Source organism: Camellia sinensis, chromosome 11, assembly GCF_055761805.1.
Source record: "Camellia sinensis isolate YWXY chromosome 11, ASM5576180v1, whole genome shotgun sequence".
Taxonomy (NCBI): domain Eukaryota; kingdom Viridiplantae; phylum Streptophyta; class Magnoliopsida; order Ericales; family Theaceae; genus Camellia; species Camellia sinensis.
This window is the reverse complement of record NC_138971.1, coordinates 139,085,477-139,111,521: the sequence shown is the minus strand read 5'-3', so window position 1 is coordinate 139,111,521 and position 26,045 is coordinate 139,085,477. Positions and strand designations below refer to the sequence as shown.

The 26,045-nt window shown below is 30.9% G+C and overlaps 1 long non-coding RNA gene across 1 annotated transcript; it reads left to right on the top strand.

Moving 5' to 3' along the window:
- Positions 1 to 4,715: 4,715 nt before the first annotated feature.
- Positions 4,716 to 8,434, top strand: LOC145803276 (uncharacterized). Its single transcript, XR_014345386.1, has 4 exons — positions 4,716 to 4,806; positions 5,776 to 5,879; positions 6,033 to 6,119; positions 8,205 to 8,434. It is a non-coding gene; the product is annotated as an uncharacterized LOC145803276 (long non-coding RNA).
- Positions 8,435 to 26,045: the final 17,611 nt, after the last annotated feature.

Below are 26,045 nucleotides of genomic sequence, written 5' to 3'. Positions count from 1 at the left end.
GCATCTAAACACTCATAGCCTCACTGAAATAAAAGTGCGAAAAAAAATACAACTGAAAGAAATTTTGTCAAACGGGATTGCCAAGAATAAAACCTAACAATACCTTTCATTATTAAGGTGGTTGAAGAAATTAAATCATGAAATAATGATGTACAAAGAAAATCTTTGAGCTTGATCTCCATTTGTGGCATGCCTGCCCACTAAAGTAGAGATATCTATCATTTGTCAGCAGCTATTCTAAAAATATCTTTTAATATACTCTTTCTCTTTCCTTAAAACAAATATGAACCACTGGTTTATTCAAAAGAGTTCATAGTTTTCTGAGGTAATCAAGCTAAGACCGACCCCCATTATCATGATGGTATCTACCTCCGGGCCATATTTGGATTTAAAAACATTGCAGTGATCAGAACATTTTATTTGTGTTATTTTAATCTGCAATATTTAAATTATGCCAATTTATTTTTTAATGTATAAAAAAAATTTCAATTTAATCCCTAATCTAACTCCGTTACTAAATGTTGCTAAAATAAGAATATGGATAAAATTCACTTAAAAAATTACGCTCTTACTTACCAAAATATATTGTCTGTGCTATTTTGGTCCCAATATTTAAATTATATCAATTTAGTTCTTAGTGAATAAAAAAAATAATAATTTAGCCCATTTTTAAAATTTTTTGTAATGTGTGCTTATGGTTTTTATGTTTTACTCCTAGTTCAAAAGGAGAGAGAGGAAGATGAAAGAGATACATAATTAGGTTAGAGCCTTTATCACTTTTCTTTTCTTTTTTATATAATCGGGTGTTTGGGTCAACTTACGTATATCTCGACTAATTCTAGAAACCAATGATGCTGGCCACTTGCGGAGATCCATTTAAAGTTGGAGCCAACGCTCTGCATGAACTCCCTTTATCACATCTCCACCACATTTTAATATATATACCAGCATACATGACACAACTACATAGATGAAAGTACATACATATGTAAATCAAGGGCTTGTGGGCTGGAAAAAAAAAAAAAAAAGGTGAATAAAACTGAGGTGATGAGTCTGTGAATTCTCTTTGTCCTCTCTTCAGTGCATCTAGGGAGGTCTTCTGGGTTGTTTTTGTTTTGATGAATGGTTGATCTCTTTTTAACCTTTGTCAATGGACTGTGCTACAATGATTGGGCATGTCCTATTGTGCTAACTTAGTTGGGATGGATAGATTTTTTTTTTATGTTTATAGCACTTTCAAGTTTTTTTATACTTTACGGATGAATGATACAAGATTTGTCTTGATTCTTATTAATAAAGTTTATTTTTCTAATAAACTAAAAACATTGTTGTGAAGAGAAATTTAACAAAAGAAAGGCATTAGATATGGTTAAAGAATCTCATCCTCTTCTTCAAATAATTTTATTATATTTTCATTATAACAAAAGGATTCAAACTAAAATTGAAATAACAACATTAAAATTATAAGGTAATTTTGTGTCAGCTTTAATAAAAACTATTACAAAAAAATTTAGAGAAGTGATTCAGACCCAGCACCCCTCACACATTTGTGAGAGAGAGGGAGGAGAGAGAGTGGAGGAAAAAAAAGAAAAAGAAAAAATATAATATGTGACTACAAATCAATTGAAAGTTGTAGGGTAAAAAATGGTGGGATCGCGAGTATTTTTCAAAGATTTATTAAGAGAATTTTGATCCTATATTTGGTGGAATAGTACACCATGGCCTACAGATCCTAGTGGATTTTCCTTAAGAATAATGCTTGGGATCCCCTTTTGGGGGTCACCCCCTCACCCCCTTTGTTACGTGGCAGGTGGTGATTGGAGGAACAGGAAAAAAAAGAAAAAGAAAAAGAAAATGTAACCAATGAGAGAGAGAGGGGGTCAAAGGGGGTGGGGGAAAAAGGGGGATGAATCATTGTTGTTTCCTTAAACAAAAAAAGAGAGTATTCAAAAGTGGAAGAAATCTTTTAAATGTTCTCTTTGCACACACGAGGGCTATCTCCTTCTTGTGGGCGCATGATTGAACTCTAGGTACTAATTTCATCTGCAATTATTCACTAGCTTCATAGTGTTATATGATATTTGAAAATATATTTTTTTAGTAATTTTTTAATTTTTTGACTAAAATATGGTGTAAAAAAATTAGTATATTTGGAATGACTTTTTAATTTTTTATAAAAAGATATACAAAAAGTAGAGAGAAAATGAAATTTTTGACTTTTTAGTATAAGTTATTGACTTTTTGATTTTTTAGTAAATTTTTAATTTTTTAGCTAAAATTACTACTTGCCAAACGAGGCCATGTATTATTTCCAGGTAATTATGTAGTAAAAACGTTAGGGTAGGCAATATTTTTAGCCATTTTTTGTTAAGAAATTGATATAGAAAATGACAATTTATTTTGTAAATTTTTATTTATTAAAATTTAAAAATATCATATAAATAACATCACATAATACATCGAATTATTTAATGATTTTCCAAGCTTTTCGGATACCACTAGAGAGTCTAAGGCCGACAAGGGATTGAGGGTTGGTTCATGATTTTCAGTTATTATAGTCAATGTGGAAAGTACTCCATTGAAGGTGCAGCTGTACATTTTTTAAATATAGAGAATAATAATGATAAAAGAAGCACAAAAAAAGTCTACTAAAAATGAATAAAAAAATTGATGATGTGACTAAACTTGGAGACTCACCAATTTATGGTAAATATTCCACTAAGATGTGTTTTAATGTATGAAATTCCACCAATATTACAAACATTAATTAGTATATCAATTAATATATTAAGATCTTATTTGGCAATATCACTTTTTAATTTAAAAATTAAAAAGTTATTAAAAAAATCAAAAGTCGATAATCTATACTAAAAAGTTTAAGACTTTTTTTTCTCTCTATATTTGTACATCTTTTCGTAAAAAATTAAAAAATATTCTAAATATATTAATTTTTTTTACATAATATTTTAATTAAAAAATTAAAAAATTACTAAAAAAATATGTTTCTAAACGAAGTCTAAATAAGACGTGTAGCTGTACATTTTTTAAATATAGAGAATAATAATGATAAAAGAAGCACCAAAAAAGTCTACTAAAATTGAATAAAAAAATTTTGATATAGGAGATGTGTGCAGTGGTCTCCCTGCTCACTGGTTTCGGCTGATGCTGATATTTTGCTGCTGTTGTTGTTGCCGTTGATTTTTTTTGCTCTTGTATAGTTGCTCTGTTTGTCTTTGAGTGTCTTTAATTCGCCTCTCACCAATTTTGGATTAAAGTGCTTGTACACGATTGTATTGTCTTTGCGGTGCCAACATAGTTAAGATTGCTGAGGTTAACTATAATATTTTTTACACTTCCCTACTTTGTTGATGTAATTTTGTATATATTGTGCCTTTTTTTATCAATAAAGTTTTTTGTTTTTGCTGATCAAAAAAAATTGAATAAAAAAATTGATGATGTGACGAAGGGATGGTTTGGGATGTTTTAAATAAATGTACTTTTTGACTTTTTATAAAAAAATAAAAAAAAATGTGTAGAAAAGTAAAAAAAGTGAATAGAAAAATAGAGAAAAGATTTTGATAGATGTTGATTAATATAACCTAAATAAGTATATATATATAAAAAAAAAATACATTTTTTTAGTACATACCAAACACCTACTAAATTTGGAGACTTACCACACTACAAGAAAACATATTTTTGGCGACCATGTTTGGCTACCAAAACAAATTTAGTCGCCAAAAGCGTGGGAATTAGCTACCAAAATTAATTTTAGTCGGCAAAAGTCAACTTTTTAGCTACTAATTTTTTTTCATAGGGGAATGTTAATTATTGGCGACTAAAAAAAATTTAGTAGCTAAAAATATTACAATTGGCGACTAAAAAAAAATTAGTAGCTAAAAATATCACAATTGGCGACTAAAAGAAATCTAGTCAGCAAAAATGCCAGAAATGGGCGACAAAAAATACTTTTAGTCGTCGTAGGTGTACATTTGGCTATTAAAACCTTTAGTCGGCAAATGTAAAATAAAAAATTAAATTTTGTCTTTGGCGACTAAAAATTTAGTCACCAAAAGTTGATTTTCAGCGACAAAATCTACTTTTAGTCACCGTAGGTATACATTTGGCTACTACATTTGGCTACTAAAGCCTTTAGTCGACAAATGTAAAATAAAAAATTAATTTTTGTATACATTTGGCTACTAAAGCCTTTAGTCGGCAAATGTAAAATAAAAAATTATTTTTTATTAATTTTTCTCCTTTTCCTTATATTTGCCCTAGCCCTTTGCAGATGTTCTCTCTCTCTCTCTCTCTCTCTCTCTCGTGGTCTGAATCTCTCAATCCCTTCTCCTTCATGTTCTTCTCAATCCCAATCTGGTGATTCCGGCGGACTTTGCAAATGGAGTCTCACGGCGCCGATGAATAGATTCAGTGTGTGCGTGTGTATGTGTAACAGAGAGAGAGAGAGAGAGAGAGCAAGAGAGTGCGTAAAAAGTGAAGCCTTTTGGTTCAAAGAACCTCCCTCTCTGTTTCTCTCTCTGAAATCGTAATCTGAGCATAAAATGTAGGAGAAGAAGAAGAAGACAATCAGATCCATAATTACACCTCCTCCTCACGCAGTAAATCCATTATCACTCATATATTCATAAATATGTTGCGTTTTTTCTGATTTTGTTTTTAATGGAATCATTTGATCTTATTCAAGCTTAATTTGATTTTAAGGTTAGGTTTCTTTGTGTCTTGATTTGGGAGATGAACAAAGAACGCCCTCCTGAGCCTCTTGATTTCTTCATTTGGACTGTCGAGGTGCTCTTTTTAAATTTCTCTCTTTATATATTATATTTTATGCCGATCTATGATTCTGATTCATTCTTTTGCCTTATCTTGGTGAGGTGTAATTGGGTTTTTCTTCTTTTTTTGGATGTCCACTGTTTGGTTGCTGAGAAAATGAAGGAAGTTTATGTCTTTTCTATCACTTGGACCTGAATACATGTCATTCCCTATATAAATATTTGGATTTTAATTTGGGTTTGGGAAATCACTCAACAATAATATTGGACTATTAGTCTTTTTGTTTCTGTTTGGATTTACCACAGCTTTCTCAGCAACTAAAGGAGAATTTGGGAATAAGAGATTGTTTGTAATGATATGCTTAGTGAAATTATCATCAAGTACTTTCAGATGTTTTCCTTTGGCCAAGTTTTATTAAACTAAGGATTTAAAATTATGTTCTTGATTATTGACTTGGATTGTGTACGATTCCATGCAGTTATGTTAGATTTTTAGAGCAACAAATTTCCAGTGATAATCAGAATATGGTATTGGGCTCACTTTGCTCATCCCAACTTATAAATAATTGATAAATTTAGGGCTGATTTAGTAGATGAGATATGGGTGTTTGAGTTTGGACTGTCCCCAGTTGGCTGGTTTGATCTGGTCTGTCTTTGGGTAGGAGAGTGTATCATTGATTTGGTTTTGCTGCAGTGGGCTCCTAGTAAATCTGGGTGGTCTAGCTTAGGGTAGCAGTTTAGCTCTGCTTCTGCTCCTGGTAATCAATCAATCAAACTTAACTTAACTTAACTAAAAATTAGTGAAAGTTTATTGAGTCACCTAAGCTGATTTTTATTTTTTGTTTTTTGATTTCTTCTTCTGATGAATCTAAGATGATACATTTAATCATATTAGTTCTATTATTTCATATTTGAAATGTTTGCTTCAAAGACCATGACAACTGGATCTTTGGGTTTAATTACAATATTTGTTTGTTCCCTGCAGAGTTCGAAAATGATCCTCACCTTTATGTGTTGAAGCCAACAAATGATTTCGTTTCTTTGGGATGCCCCAATTCTCCTTTATGTTTGGTAACAGAGAGATTTGAGGTCATTTTTCTTTGTGAAAAATATAGTTAGAAGCCTATGATGATAATTTAGTTTAAAAAAAGTATGATATTTGTTGGATAAGAACTTTGACATGCCCTGAATATTTTTACTCGCCATCATTATTTATAATCCACATACATAATTGAATTGTAGATGCGAAACCCATTGCTGAAGGACCTGAGATTGAAGAAACAGATATGAGTTCTCAGATTCATTCAAATGCTTCAGATGTCAAAGTTGGTAAGTAATTTAATAGTTGATACATGCTGAGATATGTATGACTACATTCACTTGCTTGTCATTTCTGTTGTGCTTTTAATTTTGCTTCAAGGCACTTAGATATATATGACTACATGATGGATCGTTTGTTGAAAAATCACTTTTATGTATTATGTTGTTCAACTTGATCCTTTGTTCATGGATGGTAGGGGTGTTCGCGGATCGGTTTTGTGCGGTTTGCGGTTCGGTTTTGACCCGCCCGCATCTATGCGGTTTGGAAAAAAGTCAACCCGCAACCGCCCGCAGTGCGGTTTGCGGTTTGTGCGGATAGGGTTTGCAAATGTGCGGGCGGTTGCGGGCGGTTTGCGGTTTACACTTTTTTTCTTTAAAAATTAATTTTCGAGTTTTTTTTTCCCAGCGAATTTAGGCATCAAATTCATTTTATATATTTGTGATAACAATTTTTTGATGAGTTTACAAATAAAAGTTGAATATCAATGCATTAAATGAAAGTACCCAAAACAAAGAGACCCTACACTAGCATTTTTGCCATAAAAAAAATGTATATCAATGCATTAAAGGTTGTACTCAATTAGAATTGCCAGTTCAGTAATCAATAATCAAACTATAAGTTCCATCGACCATTAGAAGGAAAATTTTATTAGGAAAAAGTGGATGAATCACCAATGAAAATCATATAAGAAACCAAGTTTAGGACTTGATAATTCTACCGCATTAAGAAAGTTGAGAAATACTTAAAAATAAGGATCCTATAGTGTCATAGATAATATAATGGTGCTCCTATAAAAGTTACAAAGTTGGTATATAAAAAGTAAAAATAAAAATAAAAATAAAAATAAAAATAATAATAATAATAATAATAATAATAATAATAATAATAATAATAATTAAAGTGCGGGCGGTTTTTGCGGGTTGCGGGTTTAAACCGCGACCCGCCCGCAACCCGCAAATTTGTCATATTTCAAACCGCATCCGCCCGCATTATGTTTGCGAAACCGCCCATTTATATGCGGGTTGGGCGGATTGGGCGGTTTGAGCGGTTCGGATAAACCGTTGCCCACCCCTAATGGATGGGCATTCCTTTGAGAGTCCAGGGTACTTTAGGACTTTAAAAGAAGCAGAGCATGCCGCTACAAAGGTTGCTTTGATGTCATTGTTGCTCGATGGTTTTCAAGAGGCAAGTTTATAGAGTAGTTCCAGTGCTATAAGAAATGCTACTACCCTAGTGATAGAGTAGTTCTTTACAGTAAACTCATTTAAATTTTTTTTAAAAAAATATAGTATAGAATAGTTCTTTACAGTAAACTCATTTAAAAAAATTTAAAAAAAATATAGTATAGAGTAGTTCTTTACAGTAAACTCATTTAAAAAAAAATTCCTCTTCTTCTTCTTCTTCTTTTTTTTTTTTTTTTTTTTTTTGAGAAATGAGTTATAATTGATAATGTAAATAGAGTCTTAATGTTGCATTAATCTTCTTGGAAAAATTATGTCTAACAGTTATTTTGGTCACTTTTATTACAGTTAGTTAATTGAAATAGTTCATATATTTGCTTGCTTGGTTGATTAGCCTCACATGTTTATTTCCTACACAAGTTTGTTATATTTCTTCATAGTGAATAGAGCTTGCAGGCTTAAAAATTGAGGTCTTGCTAACATATTGAACTTGGAGCATTTACATTGGATTAAGAATTTTAAATTTATTTTTTGATGCATTTGACTGATAGTGTAATAGGTATTTTTTGATGGCACAGAACATTTTCATTAATTTCTCTCCCGAGCAAGCGGTGTAGTAGTAAGAATTTGATGCTCAGGTTTATTTTTCACAACATATGCATTTGCCTAATTTATGTATCACTATGGGTTATAAGTTCATATTTTTATTCACCCAAAAAAAAGTTCATATTTAGTTGGTACTGAACATGTGTATTTGTTTTCATTTAACTATGCCAGGAAATTTAAACTAATTTCATTAGCAGGGAGATTTGTTAGCATCAATTTAATTATCTTTCTATTTAAGTTGTTTAATTATCTATTCTTATTTGCTAAATGCTTGCACTGATTGGGAGGTTGATTATTATTTTGCAGTTGGTGTCTTCAGAAAGAAATGTACCAAACTATATGAAGCAAGCTTGAAGGATGAGAAGCCTTTAGATCAATGGCTTCATTGTTAAATTAAGCAAGTGTTTTAGTAAATAAATTTAATTTTCCCATCATGTTTACACCTTCAAAATATTATGTAAATGACATTTGATGTAGAATTTTGTGTACAAAGGATATCTGTTTTGTATGATTATCTGTTTGTATGGAATTATTATTTTGGGTTGGATTATATTTGATTTGTATAGAATTTGATGTTAAAACACCAAATTTTTGTATGGTTGAAACGAAATAGAAATATGTATTATTTTGTTTATATACAGGGTGCAGGTTGCACGAAATAAATACAGGTTGCGGATAAATAAATTATAATAAAAAAAACACTAAATAAAGTTTTTGGCAAGTAAATGTTTAGTAGCCAAAAAAGAAAAAGTGAATTTGTTAGTGACTAACCAATTGGTAGTTAAAAAGGAAATCAATGTTTTTAGCCACTAAATATTTGGTAGCCAAAAAGAACCCAAATATTTTTGGCTACTAAATAGTTTAGTAGCCAAAAATAAATGAAGACTTTCGGCGACCAAATGGTTAGTAGCAAAACATAAAATTTAATGAAAAACAATTTTTTGGCTACTAAATTCTTTAGTTCCTAAATGTAGTAATGTTGCCGACTAAAACTTATCTACGACTAAAATTTGTAGTCGCTAAAAAAAAATTAATTTATTTGAACACTTTTGGCGACTAAAAATTTAGTCGCCAAATATCCCCTTTCCCGACTACTCAGAGTTTCGTAGCCAAATGTTCACTTTTGGCGACTAATATTTTAGTCACCAAAAGATAACCTTTGCCGACTAACCAGACTTTAGTAGCCAAAACGTTCACTTTCAGCGACCAAAAATAGTTTAGTCGCCAATACTATCGCCGACAGAGCATAGGCGACAACTTTGGCGACAAAAAAAATTAGTAGCTAATTTGTTTCAGCGACCAAAAATGGAGCTTTTGGCGACTAATATTATGGTCGCCAAAAGTGTCATTTCCTGTAGTGCCAATTTATGGTAAATATTCCACTAGGATGTGTTTTAATGTATAAAATTCGAATAATATTACAAACATTAATTAGCCTTCGTTTGGCAACTTGAGTTGGGTTGTGTTGGGTTGAGTTGGGTTTTTAGGGCTATTTTAGTCACAAAAAGATAAAATAAGCTTTTTAGTTTAATAAGACAAAATGTTATATCCAACTCATAATCGTTACATTCTTTCTCTCACAAAAAATCAAAATGCTAAAAGCCTATCCCAAATAAAACTTTTTAGCCTAAGTTAAAATAGTCAAAAAAACTAACACACTTCTCAAAAGAACTCTTAGTATATCAATTAACACATTAAATAAGAATATAGAGAATAATAATGATTAAAAAAAAAAAGCACCAAAAAGAGTCTACTCCGTTTGGGAAGTGGGTTGGCTTTTTGGCTTTTTGGCTTTTTTGGCTATTTTGGCCTGGGCTAAAAAGCTTGGTTTGGGAAGGGCTTTTTGGCTTTTTGGCTTTTTTGACTTTTTTTGTGAGAGAAGAATGTAATGATTATAGGTTGGATGTGATGTTTTGTTTGTTATGGCTAAAATAACCTATTTTGTTTTTTGGCTAAAATAGCCAAAAAAGCCTGAAAAAGCCCTTGCCAAACACAGGCTTAAAATTGAATAAAAAAATTGATGATGTGACTAAATTTGGAGACTTACCAATTTATGGTAAATATTCCACTAAGATGTATTTTAATGTATAAAATTCAAATAATACTATAAACATTAATTAGTATATCAATTAAAACATTAAATAAGACATAAGATATATATGTGAGTTCTACCACTTAATATTAGTCCCACTATTATATTTAGACCTCGTTTGGGAACAAGTTAATTTAACTTTTTGGTTAATTAGCTAAAATATGAACTAAAAAAAATTAGTATGTTTGAGATGACTTTTTAACTTTTTACGAAAAGTTGTGCAAAAAGTAAAGAGAAAAGAGAATCTTTAACTTTTTAGCATGAGTTGTTGACTTTTTGACTAATTTAATAACTTTTTAACTAAAAAAAAAAATTTCCAAACGAGACCTTAATTGGTGTGTTAGTTGGTATACTAGTTAATATTCTTAACTAGTACAATACCAAATCCAACCATTTGCAAGTACAATACCAAGCGTTGGAGATAAACCAACCAAAATAACAACCAAAAACCTTGGTCCATAACATCCAGCAACATTCTGTTCACAGCACAGCCAAAGTAGATCTCCTGATCTGCTGCAAATTTGAAACAACATCATGCACCGAATACGTGAGATTCTTACTTTTATAAGTTCACAGATCATCCAACTGAAGCTGCGACCCTTTAAAAACACACTCATTTCTAATTTTCCAAATGGACCAAAGCACAGCCAATGGTATAGCCTTCCAAATCTTATTCTCAAGATTCTTCCACCAATCCACCAATTTAGCAGTCCATCCACCGTTTCGGGCATCACTCACTGTAATCTCCATCTCATCGAATTTGACCAAACCTTCCAAATAAGGGAACGCGACATTAAGCCTTAACTGTATTTTTATTCATGTAATTTTGTGGACTCCTTGTATTCTGTATTGCATCGATAAATTTTCTTTTGCAACAAAAAAATAAAAATAAATAAATAAAATAAAAAGAGTGTATAAGGCTTTAAGTTTGGAGTTGCAGTGAAATAATAAGCTACAATAATTCTGCCCCATGCAAAATGACTCTAGAGAATAACAATTAGCAAAGAACTTGATAAGTGTATATATAATACATTTGTACTCGAACTATTATAAAGAAACAAATAAACAAAAAATACAGAGATAGAGAGAAAAAGTCACTGTAACAAATGGCTAATTAACTTGCTCGAAGAAGCATTTTCCTTCTTTTTATAAAAATTTTAAAAAAAACTTGGTTGTACTCTCAAGCTACTTAACATAAATGCAAAATGATTAGTCTCTAGTGATGTCTAATCAAGCCTCTTTAAGAATTTTGTATTGTCACCTGTTCATTGAGGCCATGGGAAGATTATTTGAATTGGACTTTGCCAAAAATGTTTTTCTATATTGAAAGTGACTTATTAATTATTAGTTTAGAACGCATAAGAGTTAGCTCTGTTTGGGAAGTGGATTACTTTTTTGATTTTTTGATTTTTTTGGTTATTTTAACTTGGGTTAAAAAGTTTGGTTTGAGAAGGGTTTTTTGATTTTTTTGATTTTTTTGTGAGAAAATAGTGTAATGATTATGAGTTGGATGTGATGTTTTGTTTGTTGTGACTAAAATAGTCTACTTTGTCTTTTGTGACTATTTTAGCCACAAACTAACTTGCCAAACAACACTTTAATTTTCTCACTTTAAACATTAAGGTGTCATTTGGTAACGCTTACGTTTTCAGTTTTCAGTTTATATTTACAAAAATTTTAAAAACTCAAATAAAAACTTATTTGGTAAATTTTTGATTTATAAATCAATGGTTTCAGTTTATAAACTTGGCCAAAAAATGTAAACTCAAAAAATGAGTTTACGTTTTGAGTTTTGAGGTTTTTTTTTTACCACCCAACACTAGCCATCACTTGCTACCATTTTCCACCACTGTCTTCCGCCACCACCAGCCACCACCCACCTCCCACCCCCCACCACCACCCACTTGCCAGCCACTAGCCACCACCAGCCACCACCCACTTGCCACCTACTCGCCACCACCACCACCACCACCACCACCACCCACCCGCCACTCGCCTCTGTCATTCAACGCCCGCCACTACCACCAGCCACATAGCCGCCGCCACCACCACCACTTACTACCCACCTGCCACCACCATCCACCACCCGTCACTACCAGCCACCCGCCACCACCAGCCACGCACCCGCCACCGCCACCACCACCACCACCACTACCATCACCCACCTGCCGCCACTACCCACCACCCGCCACCACCCACTCGCTACCACCCACTAACCGCCACCGTCACCCATCCACCCACCACCACCACCCGCCACCTCCCACCACCACCCGTCATCCACCACCCACCTGTCACCACCATCCACCCACCCGTCACCACTTTCCACCACCGTCTTCCGCCGCCGCCACCACCCGCCACTTGCCACCACTTTCCACCACCATTTTCTGCCACCATCACCCACCACCTGCTACCATTTTCTACCACCGTCTTCCGCCACCACCACCCGCCATTATTTTCCACCACCATCTTCCGCCGCCACCACTCGTCTCCACCCACCACCCGCCTCCACTTGCCATTTCTCACTCTTTTTTATATTTTAAATTTTTTTAAACATTTTGTCTAAACCAAACGCGTTTATAGTTTATGTTTTTCTAAAAATAAACAAAAATCAGTATATGAAATTTTTGTAAATATAATGTAAACATTACATTATCTCCTAATTCAACCCATGACCTTCTCGTTGAGACTAACCCTTAAAAGAATTATGGTGGTCAACTATGCTATACTAGCTGGTTATGTCAAGAAAATGTTATCCAAATCAAATGAGAAAAATATTCCTTTTAGAATTTCTAGAGAATAGAAAAGGTCGTATTAAGATTGATTTATAAACTATTGTAAGAATGATCTGTTGATAAACTTATAACAGAGTGTTAACCATGTAACTTGACCAAGAGCAAAATTTTCGAGCCATCATCTTATAGGGCTATTTAAGCAAATCATTTTGGCAAAAAAATATATTAATCGGACAACTGTAGCCATAGGATTTAGATTACATTTGTTTTTTGAAAAAAATAATAATTTCACTTTGTTTGGTTTGAGTTTTCTAAAAATACTTTTCAGAAATTCTACTTTCTTATTTTTCATATTTTTTCGTTTTTACTGAATTTTTTTTAATATTTTAAGCAATTTTTTTTTTAATTTTTAGACACATCTAGCATAAATACACTTAAAAAATATAATTTTTGTGAAAAAAATATTTAAAAATTCATTAAATACCAAAAAAAAAATCAATACATTTTTCGTATTTTTGTGTATTTATTAATTTTTCAAAAATATTTTACTTTTTAGACACATCTAAGTAAGATGCATTTAAAAAAGTAACAAAAAATGTTTAAAATTTAAAAAATATTCACTAAAAACAAAAAAAAATAAGAAAAACAAAAAACTCAATTTTTAAAAAATTTAATTCAAAAAACTCAAACCAAACACACTACAATTTTGAGAAATATACTGTTCAATTTTTTTAAAACAATATTGATCCATTTATGTGATTATAATTGTTCAGTCAGTCTAATTTTTTACATGAATAATCTACTTCAAAAGCCCTAAAAAATTAACTGTTTGAACTATTAAATTGGATCCCATGACCAGCAATACCTCCAGTTGGGATAATCAACTAGAGAGAATCCCAACTCCTAAGAAAAAAAAGGATTTTGAAAATATTCATTAACAATTCCCATGCTTCCATTTTTTATTGCAGGACTATCTAAGAAACCCTAATAGTCCTTTCGATTTTATGTTCTTGTTTAAAACCAACAACGACATGAGTGGGACCTTTCCAATCATCTTAAAACAGCAGTCTCGCTGACTTGAATCAATCACAAGCATCAAATTTCACTTCTCTTCATAGTTTAGGTTGTATATGAGCTTCATCTTCCAAGCTTCATCTTCTTAAAGAAAACCTTCACTCTCATCTTTCATGGCCTCACATCACAGAATCCAAGTGCTAGCTCTTTATATCATTTTTCTTCTACTACAGACACACTTTGACATGATATCAGCATCAAGGCAACCAAAAATTCATCCACCAATTCTCTCTCCTGGCTCTTTGAGCCGGCCTAAACCTCCATCGGCCATCGGTGGGTTTAGTTCAAACCGTTACAAGAAGGATGAAATAGAAGCCTACAGGCCAACATGTCCCGGAAATAGCCCAGGCATCGGCCACCATGATCCACCACCTAGAGTTCCTTGACAACAACCACCTCACATCGCCGTTGGCATAAAAAATGTAAGAAAATTATTATGTACGTCTGGAATAATATCCCAACGCTCTTAGGGCAAGTTTCATGATCGCCTGCGTGGTAAGGTTGCAAAATAAGATATTCTCTGGTCATAATTTCATGAATTAGGGTTCCCAAGTAAACTTGTTTCTCAAGAATGAAGATAATAAGTTTAATGGCATGCAGTAAGTGTTTTTGTTGCGTAGGTTTGGTGCTGTCATATGATTGTGTGATTTTGTTTAGTGCCAACCTAATTGGAATTAGATTGTGTCACTGTGATGGCCTATACACCATCTCTCTCTCCCTTCTTTTTTTCCCCTTTATTGATGTCTTATTTCCTTTCTTGTAAGGTTTTCTCTCATCAATAAAATTTTTTATTGATAAAAAAAAAAGATTGTGAATTTGTTACGATTGTTTATTTACTAAGAGAATAACGGAAGATATTTTTGTTTCTTTGTTGGGTGAATGGTTGAGTATTGTTTCCATAATATATCTAAAAAAAAAAAATTATTTAAAATTTCATCCAGAATTGAAATATGAGTGAGATTGATTTTACATATGACTCCTGATATAATAACTTTAAATATACACATTACATTTTATGTTTAGTGAAAATAACAATTCAGTGTGAAAGTACAAAAAAAATCACACATCAATTATAAATTTTATAAATATTAAAATTAAACTTTTGAAACTTTTCCATGTATTTGTAATAAAAAAATTAAAAAAAAAAAAAAAAAACTTCAAAAGCCCACTCGACTGTATTTTCCCCTTATTTTTATAGTAAAATTTTAATTAAATTTTGATGATGTCTAGGATTAAGCTTTCAAAATTCTTATTGCTGTCTCAATGTCAGTGTCAACGAGACTTTGAATTGACTTTTACCAATGGAGGACCACATCCTATAACCATTCTCACCCTATCCTATTCAGATTCACCTCTGACCTCGGATAGACCAAACCAGGGCCACCTACTTACCCACTAAGAAAAATGTTATTAAAATACAATTTTTGTACATTAATCCCATTCATAATGAAAACCATATGACAAAATGATGTGATAGTCAAAAAAATTTAATTATAACTCTTTATTTAAAGATCACAGTGAGTAATATCATTATGTGTAAAAATATATATATATATATATATATATATTTATAAAAAAAATTATATTGTATAGCTTTACTCTAATTCATAATTGGTAAAAGTAACTTCCTTGATGTTTGATCAATATATGATGAGAGAAAAAATAGAACAAAAGAAGATCGACTATAATTAAATTACATTTTTTTAGACGTTTTGTAACTCTACTCTGTGTGTGCAAACAATGGTATAGTTATTATGTCCTCATGATAAGGATAGTCTAGAATATAATTTTGTCTCGGTCTTCTCAGTACAAATGAAGATCAGAATACAACTATACTTTCAATTGTTCTTGTTCGAATCAAATAGAGACATGATGTATTTGATATAGACAGAGTAAATATTGCGATAATAAAACAATGCATAATTTTTTTCTTATATAGTCAAAGGAAGATAGAATTGAATAAAATTAATTTTTGGGCTAAATCAAATCAAAATTAATGGGCGAAATAAGCATACTTGTTTAAGACAAATTGGAAAAGAAAAGATTTTCGGCTATTTGACAATGAAAATTTTCCCCATTAATATTATTATTTTCACCAAGAAGTTCCTAGCCTAAGTATGGCGTGCTTATCTTTTTTAATATGAAGATATTACAACAGTCGTATAAACAAATTAACAGTCACAGCAGTGATTTAGACCCCCTCAAACTTCAACCCCTACCACCCTCCACACACACGTGGCGGGTAGTGATTGGAGGATGAGAAAAAAAAGAAAAAGAAAAAGTGACCAATCAAAAAAAAAAAGAGGGTCAAAAGGGAGTGAGGGAAAGGAGGTCCCAATTTTTATTCTTAACAGTTATTTGGCGAAATTGTCAACTCAATTTTCAGAATATGGGTTAAGCCACTTGGTGCGCCATGTGTACATGAGGACCACTATTACATTTTTTTTTTATCGTCAAATTTTTTTTATTAATAACAAATATATGTATATATATATAAGAAAGGAATTATTGCTTAAAAATATATCACAACAAAGTTGGCATATATTCTAAAATCTATAGTCATTCTTATGCCTACCCAAAGCCTTAGGAAAGCCATTATTACATGTCATCCCTACAAACCAATACAACTGCTAAAATAATAGCAATGTCTTCTTTACATTAATGTGGAATAAAAGCACACTCGTGTTATGAAATACACACTAATTTTAACAAGAGAGCTTTAGAATGGCAGTGGCCTATTTTGGCAACTAGAAAAAAAAAATTAATTTATTGACTTATTAACTTATTTATCTCTATTTTTTTACATATTTTTTTAAAAAAAATCAATAAACTAGATTTTTTCCCAATCCCTCAAACAAGGCATTATAGTTTTGTTTGTTAGCACTAGAATCATTTTGATATAACCCGTAGCCGTTTCTACCAATTATTATCAAAAATAATTGAGAGTTCTAATTTTGAAACTCTAATGATAGGACTCACCATATGATGTGATGTTTATGCTTGCTTATTCGTGTTTTTCTTTTTTTTTCTTTTTTGTATACCACATCACTAAAGCTCTAATTAGAGCTCTAATTTTAAAACTCTTAATCACTAGAGATGGATAAGGAAGGAGCTCTAACAATTAAAATCACATACCAGGTAAAATATTCTGATAAATTTTTTATAATAATTACTTTTGACACTTTGACTAGCTAACTAGATCAAGTGGAAAGCATTACTAAGTAAGCACTTAATTTTGACTTTAATTAGAACCTCCTCTAATGATTGCATTGATAATCTCAAAAGATTGACTGAATATTAAAATTTTAAAAATAAAATTTAAATAATCTATTGAACAATTATCCAAGCATTAACTTTAAAATCTTAAAATTAGCAATGTAAATTGATTTAAACACCCAATTATAAAAATGACTTCATTGATTTGGATATACATCTAAAACACTTTCATATATATAATCTCTCCTTCGCTCTGAGTGTGCCTTTTTGCCTTTTTGTTTTTAGCAATCTACAGGACATAGTGCACCACTTTCTCTTTTATTTTTTTCACACTTGCTTTAAGTAGCATCAATTGATAATAAAGCTTCTTTATCGAGAATCTGATCTTTATAATCAGTATCTTTTATTTGCTTAAGTTAATATTTATAACTATTTTATTATTAGAGTAGTGATTTTATGAATCTAGATATCTCAGATGCTACCTACCCCAACAAAAAGTTTCATGAAAAATGTCACCTTCCAATTGGTTTTAAAATTTAAAACCTCGGAAATATTTTGTTGACAATTACAAGTGTTGCGCATATAGCTCTCCCACTGACAGTCAGAGAGAATATAATGGTCACATATAAGATTTGGTATTTAGGGCTGCAAATTAAAGTGGTCGAGTTGAGTTTTATTGAATCAAGTTGACACGTTTATTTATTGAATTAAAAAATTTCACACAAGTTTAGTATAATTTGGCAAGTTTTGAGAGTCAAACTTATTTAAGTTTGAACTCAATTTATTTATTAAACAAACTTAAAAGGTTGGTTATAACGCATTTATTTACTTAATTAACTAAGTTAAACAGAATCTTTACAACTCAAGAACTGCTCGATTCATTTACTACTCTTACTACAATAAATTAAGGTTTCAAAGACATTTATGAATAAAATTATTTTTTAGGAATCAAATATTTTTATTACTAAAAGTGTCATTATTAGTGGCGGAGTTGGGAATTTAATACGGGGGCACAAATCAAATCCTTAATTTTAGCACAAACAACAACAAACCAAAATCTTTAATTTTAATATAAATCACCACCAATCAAAATTTAAAATTTTAGTATATCAAAATCTCTTATTTTAACATAAATAATAACAAATCAAATTTTTTTATAAATCAAAACTTAACAAATAATTATAAATTAATACTCATAATTTTTGTTTAAAAATAAAAAATAATAAATAAAGTTACCTGATGACACCAAGGTTGTAGCTTGGTCTAAAATCTGTGTTGTGTGATTTCAATCTAGTGAATCCCGAGATGGTAAATTGCAAAGCAACAAAAGGAGACAAAGAAAACAAAGAAAATGCGGAGACACTTAACAAGTACTGTGAATAAATAAAAAAATAAAGAACTTCATACACTTTTAGGGTTTTAGAGGTCCTACAACCTGCTGTTGAAAGCCTTGCCCAGCAAATTTTATTTTAGATTGCCCAACAAATTTTTAGATTGTTTCCATGGTCAAGGTTGTGTGTGTGTATCAGTGCTTGGTTGGGATTGGGACTCAAAAAAAAAAAATACAAAAAACAAAAAAAAAATACAAAAGCAAAAACAAAACATGGGTGAGGTGAGGCTGTGTGTGTCTGTGTGTTTGGTTGGGATTGGGAGTTAAAAATAAAAAATAAATAAAAATTAATTGAAAAGTGAAGATGTGGGCCTGTAACTATGTGAGTGTCAGCTAAGACCCCCCCAAAAAAAAAAATTTGAAAACTCAGGGGGGCACGTGACTCCCTGGTCAGAGCCGGCCCTAAGTTTTTGGGGGCGTAAGGCGAAATAATTTGTCAGGGCCTTTTAGATATTCATAAAAATAAAAATCATCATGTTTGGTTCAGAATTTTCAAAAATAATTATCTGAGTTTGCAATTCGTATTTTTTTTTATTTTTTTGTATTTGGCAACTTTTTTTTGTTTTTTTTTTTATAAAAAAAAAAAAGCACAAATATTATAGGTTTTAAGTGTATTTAAATTAGATGTATCTACAAAATAAATAAAAAAAATTGTGTAAAATATTTAAAAAACTACTAAAAACACATAATTGAGCCATAAAAAGAGAAGGAAAAAAAATAGGCCCCACATACATATACATATATTTTATATTTTATTTTTTTAATTAGGCTAACAACTAACACTTACAAATATTTTTTAACTGAGCCTTTAATCAATTGGGCCGAATAGCACTTTTGAGGCATTTTAAATGGCCTAAATTAATTAAACAAAATTGAGTCATTTTGAATTTTTGATATAGTACAAGATAATGAATTTGGGGCCTTTTTTTGGGCCTAATTTTTTGGCCCTAGGCACAGGTCTCACTGGCCTTAGCCCAGGGCCGCCCTGCCCCTGGTCCTTGTGTCCCTCCGCCCCTGGTCATTATTGTATTTTTAGTAATGAAATTAGACATTTAGTGATGCATTATTATTCTTTTATAACCAAATTTTTTGTATAAAAAAATGAACTTTTTATTGTCTCTAAAAATATCTTTATTAACGGTATTTTTAAAATTTTGTCACAAAAAGTCTTTTTTTTTAACTTTTCAAAACGATCATTTAGTGGCTATCCTCACGACTATAGGAATTAGTCCCCAAATATTTTTTGCAATAAAATTTTTACTTTTGGAGACAAAAAAGTTTAGTCCCTAAAATTCTTAGGATAAACTACCAATAGATCCTAATAGTTAGACTTAATCCCCATCAAAACCAATTAAAAATAAGTCTTAATAAAATTATTGCTAAAAATATTTTGTGACCATTTTTTACATATGTCGCTAAAAACTGATAATTAGTGACTTTTTTTGTCACGAATTTTATACATTATCGCTAAAACTTACAATTAGTAATAATTTTCTGTAACGAATTTCTCAAATTGCCGTTGAAAGTTGAAAATTAGGAATCTTTTTGTGATAATTTGTTTAAACTGTCACTAAAACTTATAATTAGTAACATTTTTTGTAAAATTTTCAAACTGTCATTGAAAATTAACAATTAGTGACATTTTTTAATAATGTTTAATGAAAAACGTCATTAATTATCATCGAATTTATTGGATAATAAGTAAACCTATTATGATTTACAGTAAATCCCCCAAATTCTTATTGGTTGTATAAAGTTTAAATTTTTTTATTTTGAATGATTGGTTAAAAAGCTTATTATATTTTAATAATGGCATATCTTGTGTTAAAAAGTAAATTACAGTAATGGTCCATGTAATTTGGGATTTATGTCATTTAAATCCCTTATTTTTTAATTATATTACATTTGATCCTAAATTTTAAATCTCGTTCCAAATAAGAATAATTGAAAATATTATTGCTCCATTTCAAGAGCAAAGTCATCAATTTAATAAAATATAAACTAGTTTGACAAAAATAAATGTCAAAAAATTATTTATACCCATCAAAGATAAAATTATATAAAAATAATAAATCATTTGCATTTTTATTTTTTTTACCAAATTAATTTTTAGTATGAGTCTGGATGATGATCATGTAATGAGTGGTTGTTTTTGTTGATATTTTTTGATAGTTATCATTGTAACAACCCAAACTTTTAATTATTCTTTAAAATTGATACTAATATTATTTAATTACAGTTGGAAAAATATATGATTTATTTGTATTATTATGTGTAATTTTATCAAAATAATGTAATTAATACGAAATTTAAGGATCAATGTATAAATAAGAAACTTATCTACACTTATCCATTTGAAGGATAAGATTCTAGCTTGATGATGGCTACAATTAGAGAAGCTACGTGTCATCAAACGTATTGAGCAAGTAATGAATTTAGTATAAAAGGAGGGAAAAATGTTTGGGGGCCCTAATTCTGTGGCTCAAATGTGGCTCAAATGGCCAAAACGACGTCGTTTTGGCCATTTTGATGTTGTTTTGTACTCAAAACGACGTCGTTTTGGCCATTTGAGCCACATTTGAGCCACAGAATTTGGGCCCTCTACCATTGCTCAAAAGGAGGAGTGTGGCTCTGAATGGAAAGAAATAACAAAAAAACAGAAATAAGAAAAGGAGAAGAAATATTAAAAGTAAAGACGAAAGAGTGAAGTATTAATTTTAAGGTAAGTTATATTATACTTTGAGTTATTATAATATATTTTACGTATGTTTTGAATTACCATAATTTATTTTATACAAATTGTATTTTATTAGTTTTATCAATACAAGTTATGTTTTATAAATATTTCAGTTACGTGGATTAATTTCTGAACTCTATTTGTTTAAAATGAAACTCATGGATATAGTTGTTTAAATTTTAAAGAATATTTTACTATAATTTTATATACAATTATGTTTTGTAAGTACCACCACGGGAGTCTCACGCCTTGGGAACTCAAAATAACCATTGACCCTCTGATTGGTCACTTTGTGACCCTCTATCTGTCATGGATTCATTGACCCTCTGATTTCTGGTGTGGAGCAAAGCGCTGTACGGAGATAAGTGCTACACTATTGTGGGAGCCACCTCTATAATCCATATGAGCCACCTCTTGAATTCAGACCTCTGTTCTGACTGTCACTCATGTGACCTCTGTTCCGTTCTGTTCGGTACCATAGTTATGGTTATTTGTTTACATAATTTCAGTTTTGCCACTTAAATAATTATTTGTTCAGACTATGTGATCTTAAATATTTTAGTTACATAACTATCCATGGTTATTTTGTATCCCTTATACTCTTGGCCTAATATTTCTCACTCTGCCGTGTGCTTATAGTTGTTTACCAATTTTCAGGAAACAATGCAATTCAGAAATAGCTTTTGAAAAATCTTAGATGCGGGGCTGCGGAATAGACACACACAACACTTTTATGATACTTTTTATATGTAAATATCGGCCTTTTTGGTCAATAAATTTTGTAATAAAAATAGAAACTCGGATAATTATTTTGGTACCCTCACTTAAATATTATTTCCGCTAGCGTTTATTTATTTGTTCAAGAATTGGCCGAAGGTAACTTCAGTTACTGGCCATAACGATACTTAACCCTTAGGTACGGGGAGCAGGCCATGACAAATGGTATAAAAGAAACAGTTTATAAAAAAATAAAAAATAAATAAAAAATCATAATTGGCATAGGATACACGCACATTTAAAAAGTATGATAGCGGGTAATTAATACCTAAATATTATATTTTGTTAGTCGATTTATTTATATTATAATTTTATATGATTATATATATATATATATATATTTTTTTTTGTGCATAATTTGTGAAGGATAATAGATATAATTTATATTTGTTATAGCAAAAGAAGGAAAATAAACAAAGGGTGTCAAGCTCAAGCACCCACCAAAATTATAATATAATTAAATATATATAATTTCCAGTTCAGTATTCAAAAAAAAAAATTCATTTCGAATTTTTAAAAATGGGTTCAAATTATAAAGATACTAATTTTGGAACTATTTTTCATCAGTGGAAAGTTCACGGATAAAAGAAATGGAAGCTCATCTCAAATTCCTTCAACTCTTGCATGTGATTTTGTCATTTCGTTCGTTTGTTTAATTATGTTCCCATTTTTTTTTCTTTTCAGAGATAAAACCAATGAAATTTTTTTAAAGTTATCGATTGTTTCTCATTTTGGCCCAAAACAAATTTTGACAAATAAACAGTGAGTTGTTTTTGGTAAAATTTTTTGAGGAACTATTTTCTATCAAATTAATCATCTAATATGTATTTATTAGAGTGCGCCGCAGATAGCTTACACATATGACAAATTTTGAGGACGAAATTTTAAAAGGAAGAAAGATTGTAACAACCTAAATTTTTAATTATTCTGTAAAATTGATACTAATATTATTTAATTACAGTTGAAAAAATATATGATTTATTTGTATTATTATGTATAATTTTATAAAAATAATGTAATTAATACGAAATTTAGGAGTCAATGTATAAATAAGAAACTTATCTACACTTATCCATTTGAGGGATAAGATTCTAGCTTGATGATGGCTACAATTAGAGAGGCTATGTGTCACCAAACGTGTTGAGCAAGTAGTAAATTTAGTATAAAAGAAGGAGTGTGGTTGTGAATGGAAAGAAAAAACAAAAAAAACAGAAGTAAGGAAAGGAGAAGAAATACTAGAAGTAAAGAAGAAAGAGTGAGACATTAATTTTAAGGTAAGTTATATTATACCTTGAGTTATCATAATATATTTTATGTCGTTTTGAATTACCATAACTTATTTTATACAAGTTGTATTTTATTAGTTATATTAATACAAGTTATGTTTTATAAATATTTCGGTTATGTGGATTAATTTCTGAACTCTATTTATTTAAAATGAAACTCATGGATATGTTTGTTTAAATTTTAAAGAATATTTGACTATAACCTTATATACAATTATGTTTTGTAAGTACCACCACGGGAGTCCCACGCCTTGGGAGACTCAAATAACCATTGGCCCTCTGATTAGTCACTTTGTGACCCTCTGTCTGTCATGGATCCATTAACCTTCTGATTTCTGGTGCGGAGCAAAGTGCTATGCGGAGATAAGTGCTATACTATTGTGGGAGCCACCTCTATAATCCGTACGAGCCGCCTCTTGAATTCAAACCTCTGTTCTAACTGTCACTCCTGTGACCTCTGTTCTATTTTGTTCAATACCATGGTTATGGTTATTTATTTACATAATCTCAGTTTTGCCACTTAAATGATTATTTGTTCAAACTATGTGATCTTAAATATTTTAGTTACATAACTATCTATGGTTATTTTGTATCCCTTATACTCTTGGCCTAATATTTCTCACTCTGCCATGTGCTTATAGTTGTTTACCAATTTTCACGAAACAATGCAATTCAGAAATAACTTTTGGAAAATCTTAGATGCAGGGCTGCAGAATAGACACACACAGCACTTTTATAATACTTTTTATATGTAAATATCGGCCTTTTTGGTCAATAGATTTTGTAATAAAAATAGAAACTCGGATAATTATTTTGGTACCCTCACTTAAATATTATTTCCGCTCGCATTTATTTATTTGTTCAAGAATTGGCCGGAGGTAACTTCAGTTACTGGCCATCACGATACTTAACCCTTAAGTACGGGGAGCGGGTCGTGACAATCATATAATAGATAGTTGTATTTGTTGTTAACAGATATTTTTGGATGGTTATCATGTAATGGACAATTATTAAGTTTTTAATGGTTATCATGTAATGGACGATTATTAGGTTTTTAATGTATAATCGATATGTTTAATATATGAAATGTTTTTAATTTTGAATTTTTTGATTTAATGGATTGGTTTAATAAAGACATCAAAATTGTCGCCATATTTGATTTTTGAAACAATAAAAACTCATTTAATGAAAATAAATATAAAAAAAAGATTTTTAAAAAATTATTTCTATCCTTTCAAATATAAAATTATATAAAAATGATGTGTTTTTAAAAAAAATTTACCAATTTAATTTTTAGTTTCCTAGAAAAAAATTTTGAAAATAAATTCTGAAAACCAAACCAAACATAATTTTATAACCAAGAAAGTTTCAACATTATTCTTTAAAAAAAAGGCCATTACATTTCAAACACACATACAAGTTAATCAACACAAAATAAGTTGTATGACGACAACCCTTAAAATAGACTGTTTGAAAAAGAAACATATTTTATTGCCCTTATTTGGAACAAAATTCAAAATTTAGAATTAAATATATCACAATTGAAAAATTAGGGATTAAAGTAATAAAAATTCCAATCAACAGGGATTGTTAATGTAAGTTGACCAATTTTATACAAAACTAAATATGTTAATGTAGACATCTCATTTTTGACTGCCCTTAAGACTTGGGCGCCTCAGGTTGATTACTCGATGATGAAAGTTATTGTATACAAAGATTCGATTTCTTCGGCAAGAAGAGTGTCAAATCCCAACCTTACACCCCATTTTAGACCAAAACCATTTTGACCAAAATGATTTTAGATCTTAAAGCCCTCTCTTTCAAAATATGTTTGAAAAAGTTTCTACGATATTCTGAGGCCCACATTTCGCTAAATGTTGCGCTTTTCAGTAAATCGAATAAGGACAAAGTGGAAATGAATGAAAAAGAGGTGAACTCTTCAAAAAAATCTTTCAAAACACCTTATTTAAAGGTTTGGAGTTGAAGAAAATAGGAGGGAAGGGAAGAAAACTAGTTGAGGGGAAGTTAGGCATGAATCCGGTTAGGACTAAAACTGAGTAGTTTTCACTAAAATTGGTATATCTTTTTTCACACTTGGAATTTTTATGTGAGTCTACCACCATTGGAAAGCTTACTTCTGGGGCTTCAATTTAGACTCAAGAATGACCAGCAAAGGAGTTTGGATGACGGAGTTATGCCTGTTTGAAGTCGGGGCCAGAAACTAGTTTTTTTGCTTGTCGGCCACTAGTGAGGTTTGACGGCCATGTGTCGGCCATGGGTGAAGTGTGTCGGCCATGGATGAGTTTTTTCGGCCACCAGTGATGGTCGGTCGGCCATTGGTGCAATAAAGGCAATTTTCAGCAGATATTTAACCTGAAGCCATATATTTCTATATATAAAGGGCCTTCTCTATTGTTTTCAAGGTTGGAAAAATTTTGGGAGCCTCTCTCTCTACAATTCTCTCTCTCTCTTGAACTTTTGTGCATCCAAGTGTAGATACACTTCAAGTTTGCTTATCAACCCATAACCAAAGTTGCTTATCTTTGAGCTGAGGTTACTTGGGACCCTATTTGAGCTCTAGAAGGTGGTCTTGGCTTGATTTATTGCCTCAATTTTGTCTTGGCTTCAAGAGGTATAACACTCTCCTTTTAAGCTTGTTTTGCACAATTGCTTTCCTATCTCTTTCCACTATTTTTGGACTGTTTTTGGCCTATCTTTGAACTGTAAAAAAAATTTGCTTTTATGACCTAAAAATGGTGGTTTGAGGCCACTTTCAGTTAAGGAGTGGTTCACCTTTCTTTCTTCTTTACTTGTAAAGTTTTAGTACCTTTGTTTATCACTTT